Genomic DNA, 11,336 nt, shown 5'->3' with positions numbered 1-11,336 from the left:
CCACGCCTTCCAAGTGAACGCGGGAACTCCGGACCCCTATCGCCTAAAATATTTCCGGACTATCAAATACGACCTAAGGAACCATAGTCACTGCCCAGCCATGATCATTCCTCATTTGTTGCGTTTTTTCGGCCAAAAAACTAGAATTCCGCCCGATTACAATATTTTTGTGTGCTATTGCCCACCCTTCCAAGTGGTTCCGGGACCCCCGGACCCCGATCGCCTAAAATTTTTCCGGGCCATCAAATAGGACCTAAGGAACCATATTAACCGCCCCGCGATCATCGTTTCTCATTTTTTGCATTTTCCGCCAAAAAACTAGAATTACGCCCGATTCCCATATTTTCGTGTGCTATACCCACACCTTCCAAGTGGTCCGGGGAGCCGCGGACCCCGATCGCCTAAAAATTTTCCGGACTATCAAATACGACCTAAGGTACCATAGTCACCGCCCCACCATGATCGTTCCAAATGCTTTGCATTTTTCGGCCAAAAAACTAGAACTCCGCGCGATTTGCATATTTTCGTGTGCTATAGCTTACGCCTTCCGAGTGGTCCCGGGAGCCGTGGACCCCGATCGCCTAAAATTTTCCGGGCCATCAAATACGACCTAAGGAACCATAGTCACCGCCCCGCCATGATCGTTCCTCATTTATTGCGTTTTTCGGCCAAAAAGCTAGAATTCCGCTCGATTACCATATTTTTGTGTGCCCCACGCCTTCCGAGTGGGCCGGGCCGCCGGACTCGGATCGCCTAAAAAGTTTTCAGGCCATCAATTAGGACCTAAGGAACCATAGTCACCGCCTCTCCATGGTCGTTCCTCATTTTTTGCATTTTTGGGCCAAAAAACTAGAATTCCGCCCGATTCCCATATTTTTGTGTGCTATCGCCCACGCCTTCCGAGTGGTTCGGGACCCCCAGAGCCGGATCGCCTAAAAATTTCCGGACTATCAAATACAACCTAAGGAACGATAGTCACTGCCCCACCATGATCGTTCCTAGTCTTTTGCGTTTTTCAGCCAAAAAACTAGAATTCCGCGCGATTTCCATATTTTCGTGTGCTTTAGCCCACGCCTTCAAATGGGTCCCGGGAACCCCTAACCCAGATCTTCTAAAAAATTTTCGGGCCATCAAATACGACCTAAGGAACCATAGTCACCGCCCAGCCATGATCGTTCCTAGTTTTTTCCGTTTTTCGGCCAAAAAACTAGAATTCCGCGCGATTCCCATATTTTCGTGTCCTATAGCCCACGCCTTCCAAGTGAACCCGGGAACTCCGGACCCCTATCGCCTAAAATTTTTCCGGACTATCAAATACGACCTAAGGAACCATAGTCACCGCCCAGCCATGATCATTCCTCATTTGTTGCGTTTTTCGGCCAAAAAACTAGAATTCCGCCCGATTACAATATTTTTGTGTGCTATTGCCCACCCTTCCAAGTGGTTCCGGGACCCCCGGACCCCGATCGCCTAAAATTTTTCCGGGCCATCAAATACGACCTAAGGAACCATAGTAACCGCCCCGCGATCATCGTTTCTCATTTTTTGCATTTTTCGGCCAAAAAACTAGAATTACGCCCGATTCCCATATTTTCGTGTGCTATACCCACGCCTTCCAAGTGGTCCGGGGAGCCGCGGACCCCGATCGCCTAAAATTTTTCCGGACTATCAAATACGACCTAAGGTACCATAGTCACCGCCCCACCATGATCGTTCCAAATGCTTTGCATTTTTCGGCCAAAAAACTAGAACTCCGCGCGATTTGCATATTTTCGTGTGCTATAGCTTACGCCTTCCGAGTGGTCCCGGGAGCCGTGGACCCCGATCGCCTAAAATTTTCCGGGATGTCAAATACGACGTAAGGAACCATAGTCACTGCCCCGCCATGATCGTTCCTCAATTATTGCATTTTTCGGCCAAAAATCTAGAATTCCGCTCGATTACCATATTTTTGTGTGCCCCACGCCTTCCGAGTGGGCCGGGCCGCCGGACTCGGATCGCCTAAAAAATTTTCGGGCCATCAATTAGGACCTAAGGAACCATAGTCACCGCCTCGCCATGATCGTTCCTCATGTTTTGCATTTTCTGGCCAAAAATCTAGAATTCCGCCCGATTCCCATATTTTTGTGTGCTATCGCCCTCGCCTTCCGAGTGGGTCGGGCCCCCCGGAGCCGGATCGCCTAAAAATTTTTCGGACTATCAAATACGACCTAAGAAACCATAGTCACCGCCCCGCCATGATCGTTCCTAGTCTTTTGCATTTTTCAGCCAAAAAACTAGAATTTCGCGCGATTTCCATATTTTCGTATCTTTAGCCCACACCTTCAAAGGGGTCCCGAGAACCCCGAACCCCGATCGTCTAAAAATTTTTCGGGCCATCAAATACGACCTAAGGAACCATAGTAACCACCCCACCATGATCGTTCCTCAATTTTTGCGTTTTTCGGCCAAACAACTAGAATTCCGCGCGATCCCATATTTTTGTGTGTTATAGCCCACGCCTTCCGAGTGGTCCCGGGTCTCCGGACCCCTATCGCCTAAAATTTTTCCGGACTATCAAATAAGACCTAAGGAACCATAGTCACCGCCCAGCCATGATCGTTCCTAGTTTTTTCCGTTTTTCGGCCAAAAAACTAGAATTCCGCGCGATTCCCATATTTTCGTGTCCTATAGCCCACGCCTTCCAAGTGAACCCGGGAACTCCGGACCCCTATCGCCTAAAATTTTTCCGGACTATCAAATACGACCTAAGGAACCATAGTCACCGCCCAGCCATGATCATTCCTCATTTGTTGCGTTTTTCGGCCAAAAAACTAGAATTCCGCCCGATTACAATATTTTTGTGTGCTATTGCCCACCCTTCCAAGTGGTTCCGGGACCCCCGGACCCCGATCGCCTAAAATTTTTCCGGGCCGTCAAATACGACCTAAGGAACCATAGTAACCGCCCCGCGATCATCGTTTCTCATTTTTTGCATTTTTCGGCCAAAAAACTAGAATTACGCCCGATTCCCATATTTTCGTGTGCTATACCCACGCCTTCCAAGTGGTCCGGGGAGCCGCGGACCCCGATCGCCTAAAATTTTTCCGGACTATCAAATACGACCTAAGGTACCATAGTCACCGCCCCACCATGATCGTTCCAAATGCTCTGCATTTTTCGGCCAAAAAACTAGAACTCCGCGCGATTTGCATATTTTCGTGTGCTATAGCTTACGCCTTCCGAGTGGTCCCGAGAGCCGTGGACCCCGATCATCTAAAATTTTCCGGGCCATAAAATACGACCTAAGGAACCATAGTCACCGCCCCGCCATGATCGTTCCTCATTTATTGCGTTTTTCGGCCAAAAAGCTAGAATTCCGCTCGATTACCATATTTTTGTGTGCCCCACGCCTTCCGAGTGGGTCGGGCCGCCGGATTCGGATCGCCTAAAAAAATTTTGGGCCATCAATTAGGACCTAAGGAACCATAGTCACCACCTTGCCATGATCGTTCCTCATGTTTTGCATTTTTTGGTCAAAAAACTAGAATTCCGCCCGATTCCCATATTTTTGTGTACTTTCGCCCACGCCTTCCGAGTGGGTCTAGCCCCCCGGAGCCGGATCGCCTAAAAATTGTCCAGACTATCAAATACGACCTAAGGAATCATAGTCACCGCCCCGCCATGATCGTTCCTAGTCTTTTGCGTTTTTCAGCCAAAAAACTAGAATTCCGCGCGATTTCCATATTTTCGTGTGCTTTAGCCCACGCCTTCAAAGGGGTCCCAGGAACCCCGAACCCAGATCTTCTAAAAATTTTCCGGGCCATCAAATACGACCTAAGGAACTATAGTAACCACCCCGCCACGATCGTTCCTCAATTTTTGCGTTTTTCGGCCAAACAACTAGAATTTCGCCTGATTCCCATATTTTCGTGTGCTATACCCACGCATTCCGAGTGGTCCCAAGAGCCGCGGACCCCGATCGCCTAAAAATTTTCTGGACTATCAAATACGACCTAAGGAACCATAGTCACCGCCCAGCCATGATCATTCCTCATTTGTTGCGTTTTACGGCCAAAAAACTAGAATTCCGCCTGATTACAATATTTTTGTGTGCTATTGCCCACCCTTCCAAGTGGTTCCGGGACCCCCGGACCCCGATCGCCTAAAATTTTTCCGGGCCGTCAAATACGACCTAAGGAACCATAGTAACCGCCCCGCGATCATCGTTTCTCATTTTTTGCATTTTTCGGCCAAAAAACTAGAATTACGCCCGATTCCCATATTTTCGTGTGCTATACCCACACCTTCCAAGTGGTCCGGGGAGCCGCGGACCTCGATCGCCTAAAATTTTTCCGGACTATCAAATACGACCTAAGGTACCATAGTCACCGCCCCACCATGATCGTTCTAAATGCTCTGCATTTTTTGGCCAAAAAACTAGAACTCCGCGCGATTTGCATATTTTCGTGTGCGATAGCTTACGCCTTCCGAGTGGTCCCGGGAGCCGTGGACCCCGATCGCCTAAAATTTTCCGGGATGTCAAATACGACATAAGGAACCATAGTCACCGCCCCGCCATGATCGTTCCTCATTTATTGCGTTTTTCGGCCAAAAATCTAGAATTCCGCTCGATTACCATATTTTTGTGTGCCCCACGCCTTCCGAGTGGGCCGGGCTGCCGGACTCAGATCGCCTAAAAAATTTTCAGGCCATCAATTAGGACCTAAGGAACCATAGTCACCGCCTCGCCATGATCGTTCCTCATGTTTTGCATTTTTTGGCCAAAAAACTAGACTTCCGCCCGATTCCCATATTTTTGTGTGCTATCGCCCACGCCTTCCGAGTGGGTCTAGCCCCCCGGAGCCGGATCGCCTTAAAATTTTCCGGACTATCAAATACGACCTAAGGAACCATAGTCACTGCCCCGCCATGATCGTTCCTAGTCTTTTGCGTTTTTCAGCCAAAAAATTAGAATTCCGCGCGATTTCCATATTTTCGTGTGCTTTAGCCCACCCCTTCAAAGGGGTCCCGGGAACCCTGAACCCAGATCGTCTAAAAATTTTCCGGGCCATCAAATACGACCTAAGGAACTATAGTAACCACCCCTCCATGATCGTTCCTCAACTTTTGCGTTTTTCGGCCAAACAACTAGAATTTCGCCCGATTCCCATATTTTCGTGTGCTATACCCACGCATTCTGAGTGGTCCCAAGAGCCGCGGACCCGGATCGCCTAAAATTTTTCCGGACTATCAAATACAACCTAAGGAACCATAGTCACCGCCCAGCCATGATCATTCCTCATTTGTTGCGTTTTTCGGCCAAAAAACTAGAATTCCGCCCGATTACAATATTTTTGTGTGCTATTGCCCACCCTTCCAAGTGGTTCCGGGACCCCCGGACCCCGATCGCCTAAAAATTTTCCGGGCCGTCAAATACGACCTAAGGAACCATAGTAACCGCCCCGCGATCATCGTTTCTCATTGTTTTTGCATTTTTCGGCCAAAAACTAGAATTACGCCCGATTCCCATATTTTCGTGTGTTATACCCACGCCTTCCAAGTGGTCCGAGGAGCCGCGGACCCCGATCGCCTAAAATTTTTCCGGACTATCAAATACGACCTAAGGTACCATAGTCACCGCCCCACCATGATCGTTCCAAATGCTTTGCATTTTTCAGCCAAAACACTAGAACTCCGCGCGATTTGCATATTTTCGTGTGCTATAGCTTAAGCCTTCCGAGTGGTCCCGGGGGCCGTGGACCCCGATCGCCTAAAATTTTCTGAGCCATCAAATACGACCTAAGGAATCATAGTCACCGCCCCGCCGTGATCGTTCCTCATTTATTGCGTTTTTCGGCCAAAAAGCTAGAATTTCGCTCGATTACCATATTTTTGTGTGCCCCACGCCTTCCGAGTGGGCCGGGCCGCCGGACTCGGATCGCCTAAAAAATTTTCGGGCCATCAATTAGGACCTAAGGAACCATAGTCACCGCCTCGCCATGATCGTGCCTCATGTTTTGCATTTTCTGGCCAAAAATCTAGAATTCCGCCCGATTCCCATATTTTTGTGTGCTATCGCCCTCGCCTTCCGAGTGGGTCGGGCCCCCCGGAGCCGGATCGCCTAAAAATTTTTCGGACTATCAAATACGACCTAAGAAACCATAGTCACCGCCCCGCCATGATCGTTCCTAGTCTTTTGCATTTTTCAGCCAAAAAACTAGAATTTCGCGCGATTTCCATATTTTCGTATCTTTAGCCCACACCTTCAAAGGGGTCCCGAGAACCCCGAACCCCGATCGTCTAAAAAATTTTCGGGCCATCAAATACGACCTAAGGAACCATAGTAACCACCCCACCATGATCGTTCCTCAATTTTTGCGTTTTTCGGCCAAACAACTAGAATTTCGCCCGATTCCCATATTTTCGTGTGCTATACCCACGCATTCCTAGTGGTCCCAAGAGCCGCGGACCCCGATCGCCTAAAATTTTTCCGGACTATCAAATAAGACCTAAGGAACCATAGTCACCGCCCAACCATGATCGTTCCTAGTTTTTTCCGTTTTTCGGCCAAAAAACTAGAATTCCGCGCGATTCCCATATTTTCGTGTCCTATAGCCCACGCCTTCCAAGTGAACGCGGGAACTCCGGACCCCTATCGCCTAAAATTTTTCCGGACTATCAAATACGACCTAAGGAACCATAGTCACCACCCAGCCATGATCATTCCTCATTTGTTGCGTTTTTTCGGCCAAAAAACTAGAATTCCGCCCGATTACAATATTTTTGTGTGCTATTGCCCACCCTTCCAAGTGGTTCCGGGACCCCCGGACCCCGATCGCCTAAAATTTTTCCGGGCCATCAAATACGACCTAAGGAACCATAGTAACCGCCCTGCGATCATCGTTTCTCATTTTTTGCATTTTTCGGCCAAAAAACTAGAATTACGCCCGATTCCCATATTTTCGTGTGCTATACCCACGCCTTCCAAGTGGTCCGGGGAGCCGCGGACACCGATCGCCTAAAATTTTTCCGGACTATCAAATACGACCTAAGGTACCATAGTCACCGCCCCACCATGATCGTTCCAAATGCTCTGCATTTTTCGGCCAAAAAACTAGAACTCCGCGCGATTTGCATATTTTCGTGTGCTATAGCTTACGCCTTCCGAGTGGTCCCGGGAGCCGTGGACCCCGATCGCCTAAAATTTTCCGGGCCGTCAAATACAACCTAAGGAACCATAGTCACCGCCCCGCCATGATCGTTCCTCATTTATTGCGTTTTTCGGCCAAAAAGCTAGAAGTCCGCTCGATTACAATATTTTTGTGTACCCCACGCCTTCCGAGTGGGCCGGGCCGCCGGAATCGGATCGCCTAAAAAATTTTCGGGCCATAAATTAGGACCTAAGGAACCATAGTCACCGCTCAGCCATGATCATTCCTCATTTGTTGCGTTTTTCGGCCAAAAAACTAGAATTCCACACGATTACAATATTTTTGTGGGCTATTGCCCACCCTTCCAAGTGGTTCCTGGACCCCCGGACCCCGATCGCCTAAAATTTTTCCGGTCCGTCAAATACGTCCTAAGGAACCATAGTAACTACCCCGTGATCATCGTTTCTCATTTTTTGCATTTTTCGGCCAAAAAACTAGAATTACGCCCGATTCCCATATTTTCGTGTGCTATACCCACGCCTTCCAAGTGGTCCGGGGAGCCGCGGACCCCGATCGCCTAAAATTTTTACGGACTATCAAATACGACCTAAGGTACCATAGTCACCGCCCCACCATGATCGTTCCAAATGCTTTGCATTTTTCGGCCAAAAAACTAGAACTCCGCGTGATTTGCATATTTTCGTGTGCTATAGCTTACGCCTTCCGAGTGGTCCAAAAAATGAGGAACGATCATGGTGGGGCAGATACTATGGTTCCTTAGGTTGTATTTGTATAAGACCTAAGGAACCATAGTCACCGCCCAGCCATGATCGTTCCTAGTGTTTTCCATTTTTCGGCCAAAAAACTAGAATTCCGCGCGATTTCCATATTTTCATGTCCTATATAGCCCACGCCTTCCAAGTGAACCCGGGAATTCCGGACCCCTATCGCCTAAAATTTTTCCGGACTATCAAATATGACCTAAGGAACCATAGTCACCGCCCAACCATGATCATTCCTCAATTGTTGCGTTTTTCTGCCAAAAAACTAGAATTCCGCCCGATTACAATATTTTTGTGTGCTATTGCCCACCCTTCCAAGTGGTTCCAGGACCCCCGGACCCCGATCGCCTAAAAGTTTTCCGGACTATCAAATACGACCTAAGGTACCATAGTCACCACCCCGCCATGATCGTTCCAAATGCTTTGCATTTTTTGGCCAAAAAACTAGAACTCCGCGCGATTTGCATATTTTCGTGTGCTATAGCTTACGCCTTCCGAGTGGTCCCGGGAGCCATGGACCCCGATCGCCTAAAATTTTCCGGGCCATCATATACGACCTAAGAAACCATAGTCACTGCCCTGCCATGATCGTTCCTCATTTATTGCGTTTTTCCGCCAAAAAGCTAGAATTTCGATCGATTACCATATTTTTGTGTGCCGCCTTCCGAGTGGGCCGGGCCGCCGGACTCGGATCGCCTAAAAAATTTTCGGGCCATCAATTAGGACCTAAGGAACCATAGTCACCGCCTCGCCTTGATCGTTCCTCATTTTTTGCCTTTTTGGCCAAAAAACTACAATTCCGCCCGATTCCCATATTTTTGTGTGCTATCGCCCACGCCTTCCGAGTGGGTCGGGCCACCCGGAGCCGGATCGCCTAAAAATTTTCCGGACTATCAAATACGACCTAAGGAACCATAGTCACCGCCCCGCCATGATCGTTCCATGTCATTTGCATTTATCAGCTAAAAAACTAGAATTCCGCCCGATTACAATATTTTTGTGTGCCCCACCCTTCCAAGTGAACCCGGGAACTCCGGACCCCTATCGCCTAAAATTTTTTCGGACTATCAAATATGACCTAAGGAACCATAGTCACCGCCCAACCATGATCATTCCTCATTTGTTGCGTTTTTCGGCCAAAAAACGAGAATTTCGCCCGATTACAATATTTTTGTGTGCTATTGCCCACCCTTCCAAGTGGTTCCGGGACCCCCGGACCCCGATGGCCTAAAAATTTTCCGGACTATCAAATACGACCTAAGGAACCATAGTCACCGCCCCGCCATGATCGTTCCTAGTCTTTTGCGTTTTACAGCCAAAAAACTAGAATTCCGCGCGATTTCCATATTTTCGTGTGCTTTAGCCCACGCCTTCCAAGGGGTCCCGGGAACCCCGAACCCCGATCGCCTAAAAAATTTTTGGGCCATCAAATACGACCTAAGGAACCATAGTAACCACCCCGCCATGATCGTTCCTCATTTTTTGCGTTTTTCGGCCAAACAACTAGAATTCCGCGCGATTCCCATATTTTTGTGTGTTATAGCCCACACCTTCCGAGTGGTCCCAAGAGCCGCGGACCCCTATCGCCTAAAATTTTTCCGGACTATCAAATACGACCTAAGGAACCATAGTCACCGCCTAGCCATGATCGTTCCTAGTTTTTTCCGTTTTTCGGCCAAAAAACTAGAATTCCGCACGATTCCCATATTTTTGTGTCCTATAGCCCACCCCTTCCAAGTGAACCCGGGAACTCCGGACCCCTATCGCCTAAAATTTTTCCGGACTATCAAATACGACCTAAGGAACCATGGTCACCGCCGAGCCATGATTATTCCTTATTTGTTGCATTTTTTTTGGCCAAAAAACTAGAATTCTGCCCGATTACAATATCTTTGTGTGCTATTGCCCACCCGGAGCCGGATCGCCTAAAAATTTTCCAGACTATCAAATACGACCTAAGGAACCATAGTCACCGCCCCGCCATGATCGTTCCTAGTCTTTTGCGTTTTACAGCCAAAAAACTAGAATTCCGCGCGATTTCCATATTTTCGTGTGCTAGCCCACGCCTTCCAAGAGGTCCCGGGAACCCCGAACCCCGATCGCCTAAAAGATTTTCGGGCCATCAAATACGACCTATGGAACCATAGTAACCACCCCGCCATGATCGTTCCTCATTTTTTTCGTTTTTCGGCCAAACAACTAGAATTCCGCGCGATTCCCATATTTTTGTGTGTTATAACCCACGCCTTCCGAGTGGTCCCGGGACCTCCTGACCCTTATCGCCTAAAATTTTCCGGACTATCAAATACAACCTAAGGAGCCATAGTATCCGCCCCACCATGATCGTTCCTCATTTTTTGCGTTTTTCGGCCAAACAACTAGAATTTCGCGCGATACCCATATTTTTGTGTGCTACTGCCCACCCTTCCAAGTGGTTCCGGGACCCCCGGACCCCGATCGCCTAAAATTTTTCTGGGCCATCAAATAAGACCTAAGGAACCATAGAAACCGCCCCTCCATCATCGTTACTCATTTTTTGCATTTTTGGGCCAAAAAACTAGAATTACGCCCTATTCCCATATTTTCGTGTGCTATACCCACGACTTCCAAGTGGTCCGGGGAGCCGCGGAACCCGATCGCCTAAAATTTTTCCGAACTATCAAATACGACCTAAGGTACCATAGTCACTGCCCCACCATGATCATTCCAAATGCTTTGCATTTTTCGGCCAATAAACTAGAACTCCGCGCGATTTGCATATTTTCGTGTGCTATAGCTTATGCCTTCCGAGTGATCCCGGGAGCCGTGGACCCCGATAGCCTAAAATTTTTTGGGCCATCAAATACGACCTAAGGAACCATAGTCATCGCCCCGCCATGATCGTTCCTCATTTATTGCATTTTTCGGCCAAAAAGCTAGAATTCCGCTCGATTACCATATTTTTGTGTGCCCCACACCTTCCGAGTGGGCCGGGACCCCGGAGCCGGATCGCCTAAACTTCGGGCCATAAAATACGACCTAAAGAACCATAGTCACCGCCCTGCCATGAACGTTCCTCATGTTTTGCATTTTTCGGCCAAAAAACTAGAATTCTGCCCGATTCCCATATTGTTTTGTGCTATCGCCCACGCCTTCCGAGTGGTTCGGGCTCCCCGGAGCCGGATCGCCTAAAAATTTTCCGGACTATCAAATATAACCTAAGGAACCATAGACACCGCCCCGCCATGATCGTTCCTAGTCTTTTGCATTTTTCAGCCAAAAAACTAGAATTCCGCGCGAATTGCATATTTTTGTGTGTTATAGCCCACGCCTTCCGAGTGGTCCCGGGACCACCTGACCCCTATCGCCTAAAATTATTCCGGACTATCAAATACGACCTAAGGAACCATAGTATCCGCCCCACTATGATCGTTCCTCATTT

Source organism: Nicotiana tomentosiformis, chromosome 1 (assembly GCF_000390325.3).
Source record: "Nicotiana tomentosiformis chromosome 1, ASM39032v3, whole genome shotgun sequence".
Classification (NCBI taxonomy): Eukaryota; Viridiplantae; Streptophyta; class Magnoliopsida; order Solanales; family Solanaceae; genus Nicotiana; species Nicotiana tomentosiformis.
Note: the sequence above shows the minus strand (reverse complement) of the source record.